We start from the raw sequence: 25,179 nt of genomic DNA, 5'->3' as shown, positions 1-25,179 counted from the left end.
GTAGTGTGATTTAGAACCCTGGTAGGGTTCCATCCCCACCCATGGCAGTTCTGGATGTTTTGTGTGTGTTTCAATGTCTGTGTATGGAGCAATGCATTATAGGCTACTCACACTCAGTACATTTCAAATGTCCTACTTTGGCAGTCCTGCTGATGTCATTCATTGTGAAATACACCTATGGGGAAAGCATTCTCCAGTAATCTCCATGGTGCGACCTATAACAGCTCCATGCTGTAATGTGATATAAATCTCTGGTAGGGATTCTATACCTACACATGTCAGTTGTGGATGTTTTGTGTGTGTGTGTCACTGTCTGTGTAGGAAACAGTGCACTTTAGGCTAGTCACACTCACTACAATTCGAATGTCCTACTTTGGCAATCCTGCTGATGTCATCCAATGTGATATACACCTTTGTGGAAAGCGTACTCCAGTAATCTCTGTGGTGTGTGCTATAACTGTGTAGTGTAATAAATTAGTTAGGTAGGGGTTCTACTCCCGGACATGACAAGTGTGTGTGTTTGTAACTCATATCCTGTGAGCGTGTGACACCTGTGATCAATGTGGGGTGGATTTTGCATATTTCTTATATGGCAACCCTACCATATATCACAATCTCCACTGTACAGGGATAACAGATGTGAAATAGGTGAGAGGCTGGGGTGTAAAGCCATACCCATACATGTGACATCAAGGCCAGGCAATCACAGTTAGCAACCCGAGTATTACCCAGAGCCCACTCTCAACCCATGTCTCATACACACATGCACACACATGCCTAGGCAACAACCAATATATGGGTAGTACACTGTATATTGGCCACTGATAGTAACTATGGATTGATAGCAGTGGGCTACAGAGGGCATGGCACCCTGTCCATCTGTCCAATATGAACGTACATGCAGACAATTCACCTTCCCCAATGGACACCTACAACACCTGTGGTGCCATCACATGTGACCCATAAAGGACATACCATGCCTGACAACATGCCCTGTATGGACAGATGCCACTGACACCAGGGAATGCCATTAGCATGCTATTAATGTAGGTGCAGGGTAAACCTGCTGCCCATTACCAGTTCCCACCACAGGTGGGCAAGACTGGCACATCTGATGATAATCTGTGTTCACAACATGGGTCAGACACCCCAGGTACAGTTCCACATGTCACTGTACATGCATGTGGGAGGTGTGCACATCCCAGACACCGTACATTACATGGACTAAGGAACACATACATGGCAAATGATGCACAGCATTGGCCACACACAATAGTCTCCCAGGTGACTGGATGGGGGATACAGTACCCACCTGTGTGGGCAAATGCAGAAACTACAGCCCTGAGGCACAATGCAGACCATTGTCATGTGTCCTGATGCCAAGGTATACTCATCACCTAGACTTGTTTAGCCATCTGGCATAGTCGACCACCACACATTCGTGCAGACATGCACCCATGCATGTCAGTACTGGCACCCTGTGTGTTTGTGTGTGTGTTGTATGATGCGTATGATCACATCTACACTCACTATAACCCCCATTGGCATACTTAAGCATGCTGTATGATGTCAGACACTTCCCCATACCCTTTGCCCATACAACCTCTGTATAACCTGTGTGGTGCATGTGATACCTGCACAGTGATGTGTTGTGACAATTTCACTACTGATGAGTTGAAATCCTGGCCCTGCCAAATGTGTCAATGTGTGTGACTCCCTGTGAGAGTGTGGTTGTGTTGACGCTGGCATCGGTTCATGCGGACAGGCACGTGTACGTCACCTACCGTATAGCTACCTTATCCCTGTTGCAGATGTCACTCACCATCACGTATATGTTCTGAGGGCTCCACAACAGGTAACCCATGTGGCGCATCCAATAACTGCATGGAATTGTGATAGCACTACATAGTCGGCAGGGGTTTGATACCCTGTGTTGGTAGGTTTGTGACACATACAGGCTTAAGTTTTACTCTCCCGCCCCTCCCTGACTTGTCTTTGCCTCTGTCTGCCTCTCTCACTCCCTCTCTGGTGGATGTGGAGACCTACACCTGCTTTGCTTAGGCAGCAGCATGTGTATTTTAAGTGATGCTCATGATCAGCTGATGGCCTCTGCATGAATTGCAGCCCTCCTCTAGCTGATTACATTTGGAACAGCTGTGCTAACATTCCCATAGCCAATTGCATGGAAACACACTCCAATATCTAGGAACATCATGTTGGTGTTGGCCTTTTTCATTCGCTGTGAGCAGGAACTAGATCTGTTATTTGACAAACAGCATCTCGGATGGATTGGGGATTTACCTCTAGCAACATACACTGTGGAAAGAGGGCAACACACAGGAGGGGGATGTGCCTGACCTGACTATACAATGTAAGTGCTGCTATCCTGCATTTGGAGTAATGTTGGTTTAACAGTGTGTATGTGGATATGGCTGTCCTACATGTCTCAATATCTGCCATGTCAGTTCCATGTTTATGAGGAATCCCCATCTGCAGGGTCATCTGCAGACTGGGCAGTGTGTTGTGCCTTTGGTTTCATGTGTTACCCACAGAGCATCTATCTGTGGACTGCAGAAGGTAGTGTGAGAATTGCAATCAGTAGATGGTGATAGCAGTAACAGTTACTAACTTCATATCTCTCACAGGACATATGTTGCAACCAACCCTGTTACAACAGTAAATGTATGAGGTTATCACAGCAACATGTCAATACTGGCCCTGTGTATGTACCTCCAGCCACAACTCTGTCAACTTTTGTACATATGTTATGCAGTAAGATGTGCATATGTGCTGTACACCATAATTAGTGTCATCATATCTGATAACGACCAATGAGATATCAGGCTGCTACACGTTATGTACAGTAGGGGTTATATTTGAAGACATAACCTGGACATTCTGTTGATGTTTGTACAGTACTGAGGTCTGTGTACTTATGGTGAATGTCGATAGTGTGTGTATTGTTAATATGTACTTTAGCCTGTGTACAGACTGTGGTAGATGTTATTGTTCTATGTCCTGTCCTATCTGATGTTACATGCTGCTCCACTGTATGGTACCATATTGGCTTACATGTTTGTAGGGCCATACACACAAATGTCCCATACCACAGACAGCTATCAGACCAAACTGTGTAGCAACCCAGTATATGTAGGATCAGTCTGTGAGTGGCACATATGAGGATGGTGTCGAACAGATAGTCCATATACTGTAATAATATGCTAAGGTTAACATATGTGGCTGTGGCTGTGTTCACATTGGTTTTGGTTATGCACTTTCACACAGGTGTATCTTACCCTGTGCTGTGACATGCCTGTAGAGCCTGCTATATATGCAGGTACATGTGCATTACCCCATAGGAGATGTAGGCCAGTGTTGAGCCAGTCTGCCTGTAGCCTGCATAGTAGCAGCTTAGTGTACTTACCCAGTGAGATGTCATGTGCAGATACTTGCTAGATGTACTGCTGCCTAGCCTCCCTTAACAGTCATGTATGTCAGACAGAGTAGTGGGATGCTGTACAGATGTGTGTAAATAACTAGTGGGTAGTATGTGGCCATGGCACCCCTGTACCAGCAGTTATTATGTGTCAGGGCAGACAGAGGTGTGTGAATGCATAACCTATGGTGGCAAATGTATACCTGTCGTTATGTGTTATACCCATCTACATGGCTGTCAACATCCATATTGTTAGGCATGGTACACATGTTTTGCACTAAGGGGTTATGTGTATACCTGTGGACTGTACAGAGTGTGTCAGAATGTCCACATATATTAGGCAATATCTCTGCTGCAGTCCACAGGGGCATTACGTGCTAACAGCGGTACTTTACTGTGATGTCCTTAGGATGTCTGTTAGTTGCCAATGGCACACTTGTGATAAGCAGATACGACCTCCCGCACACAAACCATGTCTGTGAAGATAATCCCAATTACAGTAGCAATAGTCTACTAATATATTTGCTATACATACCTGATATCCCTTTGCACTATGACTGTGGGACTATAGAGGCCGGGGTAGGGTTATACTCCATGTCCAGGACATATGGTGAAAATATATGTCCATATAATTATCCAGATATCTATATATATGATTACACATATGTAGCACTTCTGATTACCACTGTCAGGGCAACCACCTACTATAAATACCTACATCATGTTTGCGTGGTCCTTTTACCTTCCCTGTGTGATGGACATCCTTCTTGTGTGTGGGCATCAGTGTTACTGACAGCAGGTAGCAATACCTCTTACAGGAGAACTGGTACACTCAGGGCAGCTTCATATTTGTAGGAGGTTCAGGAACTACAGACAGAGTGTGAATAGAGTTGTGTTATGCTTTGTATAGTACTAGTGTTACAGGGCGTGTGTGTACATACTAGTTAACCTTGGAATGCAGTCTGTCTGCATAGCTCTCAACTGTGGGCCTATCCTCTTGGTGGCCAGAGGTGTACCTATCATGTTTTGTCTTTCCACCACACAGGTCCTGTGTCAGATATTTCACTGGCAGTGTGTGTGTGTGTGTGTGTGTGTGTGTTGAGTGCTATCAGTACATGGCTACATTCATTCATGTTTCTAGCCTCAATTCCCTGTCTAAGGGTATGTTGCAGACTATCCTGTAACACCAGCAACTTGCTTAGTGTATGGCAACAGTTTTCAACATATGTGCCTGTGTTCCAGCCTCTGTCCTCCACCTACATACCAGGCTTTACACATATGACATGCTGTCAGGGGTTGTTCTGTAGTGTGCTGTGAGTATATCACACTGCCATTGCTGCCATCAGTCCACTGCTGTTGTATCCCCCACACATACGGTGGGGCTGGGGCCCTATATGTGTGGGCTTCACCTACACAATACATGTGTGCCCTTATGCACTCCAGAGGCCATTGTATGTAACAGTGGTATATGGCCCTGTATTACTGAGTCTGGGGGGAAGCACCATAAATGACCTAGGCTGTTATGGAATGTGGGGGTATCAGGGGTGAGCTGCCTTAAGGTATCTGGATATACAGTACCGTATACGTCACCTATATTTACATTACTTACATAAAATGGGTTAATGCAGGCCTACTGCCTCCTGCCATACAGACTGTTCTGTTTGTCAGTGTGCTTGTGATGGTGTAATTTATGCCTTGTTTTGTAACAGTTACATCCCTTTGGTCACCTGCTGTCTTTACCACCTAGTGATTTTGTACAGAGTGTAGATATAGGCTGCTGAACTATACACCTGCATTACATACTGTTGATTGTTTGGTATCCTGTGGCCCAGGTTGTCTTTACTATTGTACAATTTGAAGGGCTTCCCCAGGACAGCAACAGTTGTGAACCTTTCCAGACTACTGCATTAGTATAACTGTTTCATAGTAACATTACTCTGTTTATATGGATGTCAGTGTCTTTAAACCTTGACACGGTTATAAAGAGAGCGTGCTGGAGGGACAGATTCATCTTAGAGACTCCCCTATGCTGTGGAACAAAATCCCGGTATGAGGGGGCAGGCAGAGCACTCTCTGGTCTTGTTCAGAGGAATCTTGACCAATGGATGGGAGAGATATACCCCAGGGATTACTTACTTCAGAGCGTCGAGGCTGTACAGCAAGGTAGCAGTAGCGTTTTTATTCATTTATTCAGGGCTAAGGGCCACATATAACTACATACTAGGCTTATAAATGCCCTTGGGCAGATAAACCTATGAACAACTATATAACATGGTATAAAGAACTGTAATAGTACATAATTAAAGGTTTCCATTTCTGCAAACCTGTGTGTGGTGTTTTTTTTTTCTTATGACTTCTCTGTGGGTATATGTTGCAGGCAACAATTGTCATTTGTATGGGTGGCCCATACAGTGTCCAGTTGTTCGGGTGTTAAATGTAGGCATAATGGCTGTTCCATATTGTGTGCACCTTCTACATATGTATCTTATTGTACATATCTCTGTGTGTGCATGTGTAGTCACATTTATATATATATATATATATATATATATATATATATATATATATATCTGTGTGTGTATATCATTATTTGCATATCTGTGACTGTGTATCTGTATCCTGGGGATGTTGATAGCTTCCACAGTTTACATTTCCTTTGGGAGGCAGACTGTACTGCATGATATGTTACCAATACCAGCCTGACATCATACAGGTGGAATGTAGTACTATTAACATCTTGTGCCCATATTGTGTCAGGTCCTGGTTATGGGATCTGCAACATTTGGTAGTGTATTGCAGGGCAGATGTGTTTGGCTGTGGGGAGTGTGTATGCCTATTCGTACAAGACGTATAATGTGTAGGGCCTCTCAACCCCATTAACGGTGTATGTGGACAGATTTGTTTTTATTAAGCTACCATTGCTATCTACAGATGTATGGCCATATATACCTATATAGATATATACATATCTGCTTACATATATATAACTATGTCTGTATATACCTACATAGATATATATCTGCGTACATATATGTAACTTGCTAAGTATATGTAGACATATAGGTGTAGACACATATATGTGTCGATGTAGGCATTTGCATGTATATATGTTCATATATATTTATATATATATGTATATATTTCTAAACATATATATATATATCTACATATATAAATATGTTGTATCTGTTTAGATATTAATATATGTACACACACATACATCTAACTGTTGTTATACATTCTCTGTACTGTTGCATGGCTGGGCTGGATGATATGTTTCTGAAAACATCACATTTATGTAAGTCTGGCATGGCTTAGTGGTAAATCACTTTGTCTATGGTGTGCAGGGTCCTGGGTTCGAACCTTGCAGGAGTTTTTTATTTTGTTGCTGGGCAGAACACGGGCCATTGGATACAGAGTGATTAAGGCACCTTAAAGCAGTTGTAAGTGGGTTTGCGCAGAGCTAAGCACTGCTAACATCCGGTTACAGTGTTTTATACTCATTTAGCTTCTAAATTGCTTAACCTGTGCAGGCGTAGCTTACCCCTGCACAAACAGGCTTAAACCTGCTTAATACTGCTTGAAACTGCTTCCTCCTGCTTACCCCCATGCTAATTTCTTTAAAAGAAAAGAAAAAGGGGTTGATAGGAAAGTGGTGACAAATGGGTTACAAAGAGGGAATGACAGTAGGGAAAACAGCCAGGGATGTGCAGGAAGGGTGTAGGGAAGGTCCATAGCTACCCATTTCTTCTACAGCAACAGCTGTGCATATACACTGAACTTGGAGGTAGATTTGGACACTCAAACCCCTGGATGGGGGTGAGGACAATAATAATGCACTGTGATGCCAATTAGATTGGATTACATGTGTCCAGTGGAAACCTGTGTGAAATGGGCAGCTATGTGTGGGGCGAGATTTGCTTGTGGGAACAGATTGCCCTTTTATTTATTTTTTTCACGTGAGAGTGGGATGTTGGGGAGGGGTAGTAGGTATATTTGGGGAGGTAGGTTGGGTAGGTTAACAGACAAGACAAACAAAACATATACAGGGGCAGTATATGACATGTGTAGGGTAAACACCTTGGATGGGGAAGGGTGTTTGAAGTCACAAGCCCATGAGCCCCCAAATGGAAACATTGGGACTGAGGTCCCCACCCATGGGCAGTCACCACTCCACCTTCACGGCCCCAAAGGTGGCTGTGCTGAGGACTGGGTAGTAGGGGCAGGCTTCCCCTCTAATTGCACCACATGGCCCTCAAGCTGATGTAGCTTGTCTCAAATCTCCTTGTCGAGCTCGCAACGCACCATGGCCCAGACCTGATGGCAGGTGACAGGTACCTCTCCACCATCGCTCCCAGGGGGGGGGCCGAGCCCCATCCCCTGCGACAGTTCCACCTGAAGGTGGTGCAGTGCCAACAGAGGAGGAGGTCCCGGGCTGTGCCCCAGATGTGTTGGTGCCCGGTGCCATGACCAGCTGAGGTGGGACAGGTGGGTCCATTGGGACAGGCCTTCCCATATGACCTATGGTGTTGCAGTTTTAAGACAGATATCAGTTAGTAATAGTCAACAGCATTCAGCATTAGTTATAACAGCAAGCATAGGTAGTCCCATTAACCCAAGACACCAGATTTACAACAGGTGCAGAGCGAGCAGAACACATGCATATATGGGACAACAGTGGCCATTACAACAACATGCAGGTTTCATTGATGGCAACAGGCCACCAATATGGGAGCATTTTAACATGGCACATGCATAGAACCAAATGTGTATATTTATTAACTAATAGGATATATGTCCCAACAAAAGGTTGGAGTGTACACATACCCATTGAGGTGTGTAATTAGGTTATTGTTGCACATAGGGAGGGGGTGAGAGAGAGGTCAATTAACAACTAATATATCCCTGTAGTTTTCACACCTTTCCTAGTCACTGCAGTGATCTGTCTCTTACATGTATTATTACACTACCCAATGGCCATACTTTGTACAATGGTTGGTTTGTAGATTAATATATATGTGGACTGTGTCTTATGTATAGCCTACACCTCTTACCCGTTATACCTGTCAATTACTACACATACTCCCAGATTCCATGCTTGTAGACAAGCATATAAGTGAACTGTGTTGTACCTACAGTCTACACCTCTTACCTGTTATGGCTGTGGAGATAATCTTTGTTAACAGTATCTGACAGATTCTACACATACTCCCAGATTACATGTTGATGTTATACACATACCTAACAATCTGTTATTGCACACACTCTGGTCAAGGCTTGACAGGATGTAGGTGTTAATGTGACATATTTGGAGAATTGCTGTCATACACTTTGTTTGAGATGCTACAATGACAGGTTTGTTTTCATATACATTATCTGACTATGCGCAGGTCTCACTATCAGTTATATGTCAGTAAGAGCTACCTGCATGTCTTGGACCATCACACTGTTTGTCAGGGGAACAGGTTACCAGGCAGCAGATTTGGGCCATTTACATGCTGGACAGATCAGAACAGTTGCGGGGTATGATTATGCATACAGCTGACTACCTGAACATTCTGCCACAGTCTGTACAGTTGATGGTTATGATTATGCTTACAGCTTACTATCTGAACATTCTAGCAATTCTGTAGTTGTTTGGTCTAATTATGCATATAGCTTTCTATCTGAACATTCTCACAAACTCTGTAAAGTTGTGGGGTATGATTATGCATACAACTTACTACCACTCCCGGGATTCAAGCCCCTGCTGTGTGTAGTAAAAATATTATAGTTGACCTCACAGTTCACTGTGCTATCAGAGAATTGGTGTGAAGCATTCCAATGTTTTCTGTCTAAGTCTCCCACAGTTGTACAATATGACTGACCTATTGGGACTTCAAACATTGTTATACTGAACTTTCTACACATTTTATCTGCGTTCAACAGTGTGGGTAACACTGCTTAATACAACAGTACTATTTATAGAATGCAACACTACAACAACATATGAAAGCTGAATGTACACAAGCATTCCAGGGGTTATACTTTTATTCACAAGATATTACAGCTTTTTTAGACACAACTTATATGACAGTCTTCCTGCCATGTTGTCTAGTTTATTCAGTACATCCCATACACAATAAATGTTTATACTGGTACAACACTTTCTAGAACTGTTACATTTATTTGTTATGACAGTACATGCAAGATTATTACTGACCTGCCTCGCGATGCAGCCTTTGCAGCCTAGCAGAATGGGCTTGCTAGTTCTCAGCCCACTCATCTGCAGCTGTCAGAGAAATACAGTGATATTTAGCCAGTACCTATCCATAGTATACACAAGCTAGGCAATCATTATCTACGTAGTAAAATGAGTACTTACTCAGTGCTGGGCCATCGGCCATCTGCCTTGAGTCTTGGATCCATTGCTCCAAGACATACCCCCTCTGCCACTTCAGGTCAGCATGGTGATGCCTGACCTGTTCACCAGTCCGGGGGATACAAGTGGCACTGGTGAGGTCATGGGTGAGACTGTCCCAGGCCTCAACTTTATACTGTGTGCCCTGGTACTGGCCCTGCAGTAGTCACTGCTCATGGCATTTTACCTGGAGCCATACCATGTATCTGGACTCTTGGGTGCCCCAGCACTGTGCTCTAAATCGAATGCCTTCCCCAGTTCCAGCCATTCTGCCTACAGTAGGGAGCTGCAACCAGTTCTGGGAAGTATTTGCACCTGACGAGTTTAAATACACCCGATTTCCTACACTTTCCTGTTATTGAACAGTTTTGAAAAGGCTAAGCTATGGGCACACCTGCGTACCTAATGTTGGCATTGCTTAAAGGGGTATACCACTGGGCAGATTGAGTTAGCCAGCCTACACATTGCTTACACCACCTAAGCTGAGCTGTGCAATGCTTAGCGTTGCTTAATATTTAATTTGCATTATATTTTCCTTTTAGCATTAATTTATTATTCGTTACATGTTATATATGGGTCTGGTATCCGTGATTCATGTGTACGTACACTCTATGGGGTCCTGGGGACTTCAACACTTTATTACAATAACACCTCACATCTGGCCTTACTGCAGTACTCCAGTTCAGATATTTATGTTATGTAGCAGGTTATACATCACACTGTACATAGATTCCTTTCACATGTTCAGTTTGATTTTCCTATGATGCGGATTTGTTTGTTGAAACCTCAGTCTTATGTACTGCTATGATGGCTTAGTGGTCAACTACTGTGACTGTAGTGTACAGGGTCTTGGGTTCAAGTCTTGCAGAGGCTGGTTATTTTGTTGCTGGGCAGAACACAGGCCATCAGATACAGAGTGATAAAGGCACTTTAAAGCAGATGTAAGTGGGTTTGCACGTCTTTGCATACTTCTGGTTACAGTTTCTTACACTCAGTTAGCCTCTACATTGCTTAATCTGTGTAGGCAGTGCTTACCCCCACCAAATGCACTTAAACATGCTTACTAGTGCTTACAACACTCAGTTAGCTTCTACATTGCTTAATCTGTGTAGGCAGTACTTACCCCCACCAAATGCACTTAAACATGCTTACTAGTGCTTACATATGCTTGCTACTACTTATTTGTGCTTAAACCTGCTTACTAGTGCCTTATTCATTATGACACTGACATTTCATATGTGCATTTACTGCAGTACTCCAGTTCTTAAATATATGTTTTTAGTGGGTTTTGCAACAAAAATATTGGTTATAACGTGCTTTGCCATGTAAAATAGACTGTGCTGCAGTGGGACTCAAACTGGAAATACCTGCTCATTAGGCGAATGCTCTGCCCAATACACTATTGCTGTGCTGCTTCATTTGCATATATCTTCCTTGTTATACTCTTTAGCCTTTTAAGCTGCTATAACCATAGCTAAGCAATGGGCACACCCACACACCCATGGTTAGCTGTATTCGGATAAAAAAAAAATAAAAGGGTTTCTTCTTTTAATTTATATGTACTGTTGCTGTTGTACACATGGGGGACTGTTGGTGGGAATATGAGGACACCTATAAGCGGTCTCACTCATTTCTTACCCCTTTCTGCTGTTCTACATTGCGGGGGCATGTTTAGTCTGAGAGCTCTACTCTCAGACACGCCCCTTGCACTCATATATGCTCCGTGTAAGCCTAGGAGCTCGGGCAGCGCACCTTATTAATATGCATGGCACGCTTCTGTCTTGCTCCTAAACGGGCGATTCTATGCAGGATTAAGCTAGTCCTGCACGGAAGTTTAGTAAATCCGGGGGCAAGTCTTTTTAGTATAAAAACTCTTTTAATCACTATTCGTCAGAATTACTTCATCAGAAAAACAAAGAGCAACTATGAACTCACTATTTCAATACTAAAATCATTAAGCTGAAATCAAGCCTATCTAACAATTTATATTTAAAGTGAACCACATCACTCAAGTAAAAAAGAGCTTGATAAATACATATAAAAAATGTGTAAAACTCAAGTATTATTTAATATTTATCTTTCTGTTTTTTAAAAAGCATTTAATGTTGACTGTGTCATTCAAACCAGGATGCATATAGGAGGCAAGTCTAAGTTGCCACTGTGCCTCTTTTTGTTCAACTACACACTTAAAATCACCACCCCTGATGTCTTTGTTAACTAACTCCAGCACAGAAAATGTAAACTTCTTCCAATTTGTACACACTACAGAATGCTTATATAATGCATTATTGGTGTTTCTTGTCCTAACAGCATATACATGCTCCAAAATATGTTGGCGCAAACATCTAGTGGACATTCCAATGTAAAACGCTGGACATCCACTGCACATAGCAACGTACACAATACCTTTGGTGTTACAGTGTATTCTAGCTAGAACTGTAATATTATAGTCTAGATGCTGCAAGAAAATATGTGAGCCCACTTTTATGTACCTGCATGCCTTACAACCTGTACACTTAAACATTCCCATTCTACCAATGTCCAAGTGAAAAAGACCACGGTCCTTGCTTTCCAGCATGTCTTTAATGTTCTGATTTTTCTTGTATACAAAAGCTGGTACATCGCCCACTACTTTGACCATATCACCGTTGCCCAAAATGACCTTCCAATATTCTTGAATGATCTTACGAATGTGATAGTTGTCCACACTCATGTCCACTAGTGTTAGCAACCATCCTTTTTGAAAAAACTTTTTTCAAAATTGGGGGAAAGTCCATATCCCTTCTAGACACTATTTTGCTAGCTGCACTCTCCAACATCTCATCCGTATATCCCCTTTCTAAAAACAATTTCTTTATAAATTCCATTTCTTTCAAAAAAGAAGAATCTTCTACGGTCATCTGGAAAGCCTGTATAAATTGACCACGGGGAATATTCCTTTTAATAAATCTCTTATATGCATCCTGATTTGAATGACACAGTCAACATTAAATGTTTTTTTTAAAAAACAGAAAGATAAATATTAAATAATACTTGTGTTTTCCACATATATTTTTTATATGTATTTAACAAGCTCTTTTTTACTTGATGAGTGGTGTTGGTGTGGTTCACTTTAAATGTAAATTGTTAGATAGGCTTGATTGGTTTCAGCTTAATGATTTTAGTATTTAAATAGTGAGTTCATGGTTGCTCTTTGTTTTTCTGATGAAGTCGTTCTGATGAATAGTGATTAAAAGAGTTTTTACACTAAAAAAGCTTGCCCCCAGATTTACTAAGCTTCCGTGCAGGGCTAGTTTAGTCCTGCACAAAAGCACCCATTTAGGAGCAGGATGGCAGCGCACCATGCATAGTAATGAAGGCACACTGGCCGAGCTCCTAGGCTTACATGGAGTATGTATGAGTGCAGGGGGTGTGTCTGAGAGCAGAGCTCTCAGAATAAATGCGTCCCTGCAATGTCGAACAGCAGAAGCTGTTAAGAAATGAGTGAGATCACTCACAGGTGTCCTCATATCCCCACCAACAGACCACCACGTGTACAACAGCAACAGGAAATAAAAATTAAAAGAAAAAACCCATCTATATCTTGTAAAACACCGATTAAAGCTAACCGTAGGTGCGTGGGTGTGCCCATCGCTTAGCTACTGTTAATGTAGCTGAAATAGCAAAAGGAGGATAAAAAGCAGGATATGTGCAAATGAAGCAGTACAGCAATATTGTAGTGGGAAGAGCATTCTCCTCATGAGCAGTCAATCCTGGTTCGAGTCCCACTGTTGTACTTGCCATTTTCATGTCAAATACTGTCATGATCAATATATTTAGCTGTATAACCTAATAAATAACATATATATGTGAACTGGAGTAGTAAGCAGTGTAATGAATGATAACCCCATACACTTGCCAAATCTACCCCCCCCCCCAAGAACCAGTAGACTATTACTGTTGAAAATAGAGCAGTAGTAAGGATAAATAAGCACGAGTAAGCAGGTGCAAGTCTGTTTGCATGACGGGAAGCAGTGCTTACACAGAGTAAGCAATAGTGAGACTAACCATGTGTAAGCAGATGACCCTGAAAGTTAGCAGTGCTTACCATCGTGCAAACCCACTGACAACTGTGGAAAAGTGCTTCAACTACTCCGCATCCAATAGGCCTTGTTCTGGCCAGCAACAAATGAAAGGCCTGAAAGGCTCAAACCCAAGAGCCTACACACCATAGGCAATGTGATTTACAAGTAAGCCACTGCAGATATACAAAACCCTGCCATGTCCACAAACATAGCATCCAGCAATACCATTCAACATTACAGGACATGTAGCTAAATATGTAGATGCATGTGTGTGTGTGTGTGTATGTGTGTGTGTGTGTGTGTGTATATATATATATATATATATATATATATATATATATATATATATATATATATATATATATATGAATAATTAATAGATATATACCTCTGCCTCACTGTATTACATATGTATACATATATAGCCATACATATATATAAATATCCACATATAGATATAGACATATGCAGACATCCATACATCTATATGTTGTTAGATATATGTACAGCAATATATGTGTATATATATATATATATATATATATATATATATATATATATATATATACATACATATATATATATATATATATATATACATATATATATATATATATATATATATATATATATATATATATATATATATATATGTGTGTGTGTGTGTGTGTGTGTGTGTGTATATATATATATATATATATATATATATATATATATATATATTTATACACAGATATATATCTATGATATGAGACAGTACATAAAAATGACATATATGACCACAGGCACCGCCAATGGGGGTGAGGGGTCTCACTCAACATACATGTTACATGTACCAATATCCCCCCCCCAAAGCCAAATAGGTGAAACATACAAATAAACACACAAAGTAAACAAACCACTGCTTCCCAAACCACAGGCAGGATACTACCAGTGGGAGAAACACTGTGGACCCATTAAGTCTAATCTAGAAACAAAGACAGGAACGTCCCTTGCGGGAGAACCCAAAAACTGTAGGATATTCAGATTCCCGGCATTATACCAATTCATCAAGGCAGGGCTCATATGTTCTCGGACTACAAGTTTGGGAAAGCCTGATGATCCATCGGTCGAGACAACATACATGATGGGTCTCGAGAAGTGGAGAGTGGGCAGTGTGTAGTGGGGTGGCTAGACCCGACCTGCATCCAGAGAAAGGATGATTGCTGTGGAGGAGGAGCGGGTGAGGGGGACGATGGGTATGAAGTTATGGGTTGAGGCGTGCCGGGGTTGGATGGAGCGGTTCTAATCAGACCACCTCATGGATGTAAGTAACAGTGTGAACTGGGCAGAGCATTCGCCTAATGAGCAAGTATTCCTGGTTTGAGTCCCACTGCAGCACAATCTATTTTACATGGCAAAGCACATTATAATCATTGTTGTTGCAGCAAAACCCACTAAATAACACATATTTATGAACTAGAGTACTGCAGGGAATAAACATGTGAAGTGTCAGTGTCATACTGAATAAGGCACTATTAAGCAGGATTAAGCTGAGTAGAAGAAAGTGTTACTGGAAGTTAACAGTGCTTACCTCCATGCAAACACGTGCAACCCCGCTTATGACTGCTGTAAAGTGCCTTGATTACTCTGTATCCAACGGCCCGTGTTCTGCCAGCAACAAAATAAACCACCTATGTATGCACATGTGTGATTGTGGGGTGTTCATATGGCTGTACCCCCTTTGTGACCGTGCAATACATAGACATGGAGTGCAACATTGCACACCAGGAATACCTGTCATGTACTCACAGGACAGCAAATAGTATAATATGGCCTGTAGCTTGGATCAGGCATCCAGAGGGAAGGTAGACCCCAGGTACACACATAATATTGCTGTCAGCAGAGAGGTCACTGTCAGTGGAGAGGTCACCTACAGCCCACATATGCAGCTGTACAGATGCATTGGGGACGTAATAGTCAACACCAGGGAGTGTATGCACATATTACAGCTGACACTTGATGGGCCAATGGAGTAGCATATCCGGCATGTACTTAGCATTACATACACATGACACACCAGTGGGAGCTATTATGGCTACAACATAGTAGCCCGCACATATAGGGGCCATGCACATCATTCTGGCCATACAGAGGGTGCATACCGAATGATAGCAATGGGGACATGTTACTCCACTACACGCAGGTCAGGCAGGTAATTTAGCAATAGCCCTTGTGTTGTGGCCATTTGTGTGGGCATTTATAGGACTGTCATGTTAATGAGTGGTAGCAATGTGTGTATGTTAACAAGTGTGATGCAGGATGGTAACACATGGACATATACATGGGGCTGTCTGTAAAGGCATGGACAGGTAGATAGTACAGAGATGTGTGTGTGTGTGTGTGTGTGTGTGTGTGTGTGTGTGTGTGTGTGTGTGTGTGTGTGTGTGTGTGTGTGTGTGTGTGTGTGTGTGTGTGTGTGTGTGTGTGTGTGTGTGTGTGTGTATGTGTACTGTTAAGCAATGCTGTACAGGTTTTAAAGTGTGGTTATTGTTTTTTCCCCACAGGTGGTGAGGTGGGTCAGGGTCCCTCCTGCACCAATTCTGAAGTAGGTGTCCATACAAACACTGATGATGATGATGATGATAATGGTGAGGCACAGGTGGGGTTGTCAGGGGCCGACACTGTGCCATTTGACATCCTCCTTTTAGCCACCCCACACCCACACACAGTTACAGTGCCTATACACACCCCAGCACCAGTGGCCAAAGCAGAGGGACAGCTGGCATTCAGTGGCAGTGCACGGGAAAGTGTGGTAACCATGCCTACTGTGTTCAGTCACAGCAGGTATAGCTGGATGTCTGGCAGGTTGCCACATAGGTGGATGTTCCAGGGTGCTCATGGTAGGGCCAGTGGACATCATGCCCCTGGCATAGGCAACATAGCTGCAACCAGCAGACGCATGTCCCAGGCAGTAATGGTGGTGCAGGCATGTATTGAGCATTAAAAAGAAAACAAAGCTGAGCCAAATCACCACGGCTATAAAATTCACTTTAATAATAAATCACACAAATGTATTGAGCATTACACCAGAGTGTTACACCAGAGGACTGCACTTACTACTGTAGGCGACAACCTCTCTGAAGTAGCGGCTACCATCCATGCTTCTAATGAGCAAGCGGATAGATGGCATGATGAGCTGTTGGCCCTCATCAGCCGTGGTGCGTCCATGCTTCGACATGTGATGGGGATGCAGCAACGCCCGCCTGGACGTGGCCCAGCAACACCAACAGCCGGCACTCAGTGTGGGCATGCTAGGACACCAAGGGGCTCCTGTAGTGGCAGTAGCAGCCCTGGCAGTGTGGGGGTGTGCTGTCCACACCAAACCACAGCAGGCCACATGCACATGGTCCTGGCCAGTCCCAGGAGGGATATGGTACCAGTGGCCAAATGTCATCAGCAGGTGAGAGTAGCACTTCAACTCCTGTACCTGCACATGCCTGCGGAACTCCTGGCAGGCACACTCCACATGTCCATGGCCAGAGGCAGTGAACTGCACATCATGCCAGGTATGGTCTGCAGCTGTCCATAAACACTTGTGTAGGGCAGCCACAAGGCAGAACTGTGTGCATACATACCCACACACTATGCAAACACACCTAGGGCACCTCATACCTACACACACCACATCACCTCAGCCAGCTCCCCAGAATACACCCCTCATCCACACACATGGTATCAAATGTATGGCCCAGCCTTGGCTTCTGGCAGGCCAACACCACACCCTGTGCATATGATGATACCTGTGCCCTATCCCTGTCATCCATACCATCAATGCAGGGACAGGCTGATATGGTTCTGATGCACAGTGTGACTGTACACCAGTGTACCACAGTCCTGCAGTGTAACATGTTGTAGGGTGTAGAGTGTGAGGCATAATTGGCAGGTAGTGTAGCCATCCAGCAATGATGTCTTCTAGCTGTTAGTAACACTGCTTGGTTGTGGTCTCTAAAGTGATATGCAAGTGTGTTGTAGGTGTACATGTGTCAGCATGAGGATGGCCTGCAGACATATTGTACAACGGGGTATGTCACTGTGCTGACACCATGGCAATGGCATATCTGGGGTACAGTCGAACACATTTCACAGGTTACTATACCGGGTATTGCCTGTGCCACATGGACAGGTGGCCCACTGAGGCGTGTATATCCTGCAACCTGATGTAGACCCATCCACATACACACACACACACTGTTAATTGCCAACACAGGGACTAGACTCCTACCTAGTAATGTTGTCATACTGACGTGTGTGGCCTACATTGCACAAACACTGCCTTAACCACTCTGTATCCAACAGACCTTGTTCTGGCCAGCAACAAAATGAGCAGCCCTTGCAGGTCATGAATTCAGGGCCCTTTACCCTGAAGTCATAACACATGACCACTATGCCATGACCACTGTGGGGATAGCTGTTGTGTTACCAATATGGCTGTCATTACCCAAATTGAGTGGTATTGAACACTTGTCTTTACATCCTAGATTGTGTAGTCCTTGTCATTAATATGACTGTTGCATCACATATGTTGTGTAATCATAATGTACACATAGCAGATACATACGGTGGGATACATGTGGGAGGGTATACGCAACCGTGACGTTTACTCAAGACAGGTATATGGTTGTATACATATAGGTGTATAGATGTCTACATGCACATACACAGGTATACACATACATATGTCTGTGTACACATCTGTATAGTGCTACATATATATGGCCATGTGTACACCTCTTCGTATGTACATATGTGTACATATCTATACATATATGTATCTATACATATGTGTATATATAGGTATATGTATATGTACAGATAGATATGTGTATATAGCTATATATGTATGCACATCCTATGTGTACAGATATGCTTAGTTATGTTGGTATATATATATATATATATATATATATATATATATAGATATAGATATCTATGACTATATATGCATACATATCTATACTGATATACCTACTACTTTCACTATATCTGTAGATATCCATATGTTTATGTGCATATGTATCACTATCTGTATATGTGTAGACATATATTGCTCTGTATATGTATATATATATATATATATATATGGGTGTGTATATGTATTTCTATGTACATATACATACCCATCTATACATGTCGATATGTATATGTGTAATTATATATATAAATGATTATATGTACATATGTTCTCACCATATGTCCCGGACACAGAGTGTAGACCTACCTCAGCCCCTATAGTCCCAACGTCATAGTGCAAGTGGATGTCAGGTATGTATAGCAGGTATATTGTTAGACTATTGCTACTGTAATTGGGATTGTCTTCACAGACATGGTGGGTGTGGGAGGTCACATCTGCTTTCCACATGTGTGCCATTGGCTACTGACAGACATCCTAAGGACATTCTGGTAAAGTAATACTGCTAGCACGTAATGCCCTCATGGACTGCAGCAAAGATATTGGCCAATATATGTGGACATTCTGAAACACTCTTTACAGTCTGGAGGTATACACAGAACCCCTTAGTGCTAAACATGTGTACCATGCATGACAATATGGATGTTAACAGTCATGTAGATGGGTATAATACATAATGACTGGTATACATATGCCACGATAGGTTATGCATTCACATACCCCTGTCTGGCCTGACATATAATAACCACTGGTAGAGGGGTGCCCTGGCCACATACTATCCATTAGATAGTGGCATACATCTGTACAGCATCCCACTTCTCTGCCTGACATACATGACTGTTAAGGGAGACCCAGCAGCAGTGCATCCGGCAAGTATTTCCATATGATATCTCACTGGATAAGTACACTAAGCTGCTAGACATGTAACAATGCACTGTGCAGGCTACAGGTAGACTGGCTCAACACTGGCCATCATCTCCTATGGGGGAATGCACATGTACCTGCATTATATAGCAGGCTCTGCAGGCATGTCACACCACAGGGTAAGATACACCTGTGTGAAGGTGCATAACCACATCCAATGTGAACACAGCCACAGCCACATATGGTAAGCTAGCATAAAAGTACAGTATATGGACTATCTGTTCAGCAACATCCTCATATGTGCTACTCACAGACTAACCCTACATATACTGGGCTGCTACATGGTGTGGTCTGCTGTCTGTCTGTGGTATGGGACACGTGTATGTATGGCCCTACAAACATGTAAACCAATATGGTAACATATAGTGGAGCAGCATGTAACATCAGCTAGGACGGGACCAATAACAATGACATCTACCACAGTCTGTACACAGGCTAATGAACATGTTCACAATACACACACTGTTGACATTCACCATAGTTACACAGACCTCAGTACTGTACAAATGACCACAGAATGTCCCGGTAATGTCAAATATCACTCGTGCAGTACATAACATGTGTAGCAGTCTGATATCTCCCTGGCTTGCTATCAGATATGATGACACTAATGATGGTGTACAGCACATATGCACCTCTTAATGCACGCCATATGTACAAAGGTTGACAGAGTTGTGGCTGGAAGCACATACACAGGGCCAATATTGACATGTTGCTGTGATACCCTCATACATATACTGTTGTAACAGGGTTCGTTGCAACATGTGTCCTATGAGGGATATGAAGTCAATAGCTGTCAGGGCGTTCACCATCTACAGACTGCAATCCTCACACTGCCTTCTGCAGTTCACAGATACGTGCTCTGTGGGGAACACATGACACCAAGGGCACAACACACTGCCCAGTCTGCAGATGACCTTGCAGATGCAAATTCCTCATAAACATAGTACTGACATGGCAGGTATTACAACATGTAGGACAGCCATATCTACACACACAATGTTAAACCAACATTACTCCACATACAGTATAGCAGCACTTACAGTCTTTAGTCAGGTCAGGCACATCCCCCTCCTGTGTGTTGCCCTGTTTCCACAGTGTAAGTTGTTAGAGGTAAATCCCCAATCCATCTGAGAAGCATTTCGCCAAAGAACATAACTAGTTCCTGCTCACAATGGATGTAAAGGGCCAACACCAAAATGATGTTCCCAGATATTGGAGTGTGTTACCATGCAAATGGCTATGGGAATGTTACCAGAACTGTTCCACATAAACTCAGCTAGAGGAGGACTGCAATTGGTGCAGAGGCCATCATCCAATCATGACCATCACTTACAAAACACAAGCTGCTGCCTAGCAAAGCAGGTGTACATCCCACATCCACCAGAGAGGGTGTGGGTGGGACAGACAGAGACAAAGTATGTCATGGAAGGTGTGGGTGAATAAAATGTAAGCATGTTTGTGTCATACACGTACCAGTACAGGCTTTCAAACACCTGGCTGACTATGCATAGCTATCACATGTGTATGCAGTTATTGCATGTGCCACATAGCTTACATGTTGGTGAGCTGTCCAGACGTATATGTTCTGGTGAGTGACATGTGCAACACTGTTGAGATACAGTAGGTGTAGCACACGAGTATGTCCACATGAATAGGTGTCAGTGTCAACACGGCCACACTCTGTAAGGGACTCATACACATTGCCACACTTGGCAGGGTAACGAATACACTTCCTAACCAGTTGCCTTGCCGCAATACAGTAATGCATAGGTATCAATTGGCCCACAGGGGTTATCCTGGGGTTCAATGGTAAAAGGGTATGTGACGGTGTCTGATAATAGAGAGCATGCTTCAGCATGCCAATGGGGGTGGTAATGGGTGTGAATGTGGTCGGAAGCATCATACACCACACACACAGACACTGGGTGCTAGTACCAGCGTGCATGTGTGCATTGCTTTATGGATGTGTAGTGGTTGACGGTGCCAGATGGCTCTACAAGGTTAGGTGAGGGGGTATACCTTGGCATCAGGCCATATGAGAAAGGTCTGCATTATGGCTAAGGGGTGTAGTGTCCGGAGTGGACCACACAGATGGGTATAGTATCCACCATCCAGTCTCCTGGGTTACTATTGTGCATGGCCAGTGCTGTGCAATGCTTGGCATGTATGTGTTCTATACACCATGACATGGACAGTGTTTGGGATGTGCACACACCCCACATTCATGTACAGTGGCATGTGGAAGTGTACCTGGTTTGTCTGGCCCATGTTGTGTACACAGAATGTTATCATCAGATGTGACAGTCCCACCCTCATGTGGCGGAGCCAGGTAATGGACAGCAGGTTGACCCTGCATCTACATTGATAGCATGCTACAGGTATTCCCTGGTGTCAGTGGCATCTGTCCATACAGGGCATGTTTGTAAGACATGGTATGTCCTTTGTGGATTACATTTGATGGAACCACAGTTGTTGCAGGCATCCAGTGGGAAACATACTGAAGGCACACTGTCTGCAATTATGTGCCTATCGTACTGATGGACAGGGTGCCATGGCCTCTGTAGGCCACTGCATTCACACCATAGTTACTATCAGTCACCAATATGCAGTGTACTACACACATCTTGGCTGTTGCCTCGCCATGTGTGTGTATGAGACATGGGTTGAGAGTGTGCTCTGGGTAATACTGGGGTTGCTAACTGTGATTGCCTGGCCTTGATGTCACATGTATGAGTATGAATATGCACCCCAGCCTTTTGGCTATTTCACAGCTGCTTTCCCTGTACAGTGGACATTGTGATATGTACTAGGGTCATCATATAAGAAAATTGCAAAACCCACTACACATTGGGCCAGGTGTCACACACACACACACACACACACACACACACACACACACACACACACACACACACACACACACACACGATATGAGGTACAAACATACACACACACACACACACACACCTGTCATGTCTGGGAGTAGAACCCCTCCTAACCAGTTTATTACACTACAGCACTATGCAGTTATAGTATGCACCACAGTGATTACTGCAGTACTCCTTCCCCAAAGGTGTATATCACATTGGCTGACATCAGCAGGATTGCCAAAATAGGGCATTTGGCATATACTGCATGTGACTAGCCTAAAATGCATTGCTCCCTACACAGACAGTGAAACACACACCAAACATCCAGAACTGCCATGGGTGGGTATAGAACCCTACCAGAGGTCTGAATCACACTACAGCAGTACGCAGTTATGGCATGTGCTACAGAGATTACTGGGCTGCAACTTTCCCAGAGGTGTATTTCAGGGTGGATGACATCAGCAGCCTTGCAGGGTAGAGCATTTAAATTGTAGGGGGTGTGCCTAACCTAAAAAGCATAGCTTTCTACACAGAGTCAGACAGACACACACACAGTTTCCAAGGCTGGGGTTAAACCTGCTACTTAAGTAGTTTATTACACTGCAGCAGTATACAGTTATGGCATGTGCCATGGAGATTAATGGTCTATCACTTCCCCAAAGGTGTATTTCACAGTTGATGACATCGGCACACTTGTCAAAGTGGACCATTGGAGGTTATAGTGTCTGTGAATGAACTCAAAAGCATTGCTCCCTACACTGACAAAGGAACATACTCACAAATATCCACACTTGTCATGTCAGTGAGTAGCACACCTACCTATGTAGTTTCTCACACTACAGTGGTATGAAGTTACAGGATGCACTATGTAGATTACTGGGCTACAGCTTCACAGAGGTGTATTACTAGGTGGATGACATCAGCTGCCTTGAAGCATTGCTCTTTACACAGACAGACAGTTGCCATGTCTGGGGACAGAACTTCCACTGAACTAGTTTATCATACTACAGCAGTACACAGTTACAAGATGCACTATGGAGATTACTGGGCTACAGCTTCCCAGACGTGTATTACCAGGTGGATGACATCAGCTGCCTTGCAAAGGTTGAGCATTTGAATTGTGGGGAGTGTGGCTAGCCTAAAAAGCATGGCTCTCTACACAGACAGGCAGACACACACACACACACACACACACACACACACACACACACACACACACACACACACACACACACACACACACACACACACACACACACACACACAGTTGCCATGTCTGGGATTAGAGCACCTATCTAACTACTTTATCACACGACAGCAGTATGCAGTTACAGGACACGCTATAGAGATTACTGGGCAACAGTATTCCCAGAGGTGTATTTCTAGGTAGATGGCATCAGTAGCCTTGCCTAAGGTGTGCATTTAAATTGTTGGGGGTGTGACTACCCTTAAAAGCATTGCTGTCTACACAGTCAGACAGACATGCACACAAATGCACAAACACACACAGTTGCCAAGTCTGGGATTCAAAGTCCTACCTAACTAACTTATTACACTACAGCAACACACAGTTATGGGACATGCCACTGAGATTACTAGGGTGCAGCTCTCCCAAAGGTGTATTTCACATTGGATGACCTCAGCAGGCTTGTCATAGTAAGGCTATGCGGTGGGTAGTGTGTGTGTGCATGGACCATTACCCATTCATGTAGGGGTTGCCATGCCACATGTGGACACACACAGGGTCATATTTCACAGGTACAGTTTCTAGATGACTACTTCCTTGTACAGTCATGTTGCACAGCTGGCACGTGCATCACATGGTCTGCAATGCTGACAGATACTGGTGGCTAGTATCTGCAGTGAGTGACATCTGCACCTCATGTGTTTGGAGCCCTTTGGCTGTTTGCTGGGTGGGACAGGCCTGGATGGCTCCTTGTTGTAGTCACCCTCTTCGACACATCTATGTAGATCTACCTTTGGCTTATTATAGTGTGTTGTCCTTACATATATGTCTGTATTCCTATCCACTGTGTGTGCAAGGCATGAGTGGTGCATACCGATGAGTGTCTGCACTAACAACTGTGACTGCCAGATATGTCTGGTCCACTGGTGTTTGTAGACATGGTCTTCATGTGTTTAAGTGTGTGAGCATGCCCAGCATGACCTGTCAGTATGTTGTTGCCTTACATTGCCTTCATTTCTCTAAGTGTATGAGCATGCCCAGTATGGCTGTCTGTATTGCATGTGTGGGTCAAGTCCAGGTAGTTTGTAATACAGTGCTGACTTTTGTGTTGTACACCGACAGGTAGCATGCTGTCTCTGCAGGGTATCCAGCAATCATTTGGCATTGACCATTACTACATTTCTGCATAGCGGGGTGGGGGGGCACACCTGACTGTTTCTACATCTCTACACAGGATTGGGGGGGCACACCTGACTGTTATTATATGTCTCTGTAGGTTGGGGAGAGGGCACACCTGACTATTTCTACATTTCTACACAGGCTTGGGGGGGCACACCTGACTGTT

This window comes from Protopterus annectens, chromosome 2.part2 (genome assembly GCF_019279795.1).
Source record: "Protopterus annectens isolate FY-2018-M chromosome 2.part2, PAN1.0, whole genome shotgun sequence".
Taxonomy (NCBI): Eukaryota; Metazoa; Chordata; order Ceratodontiformes; family Protopteridae; genus Protopterus; species Protopterus annectens.
Note: the sequence above shows the minus strand (reverse complement) of the source record.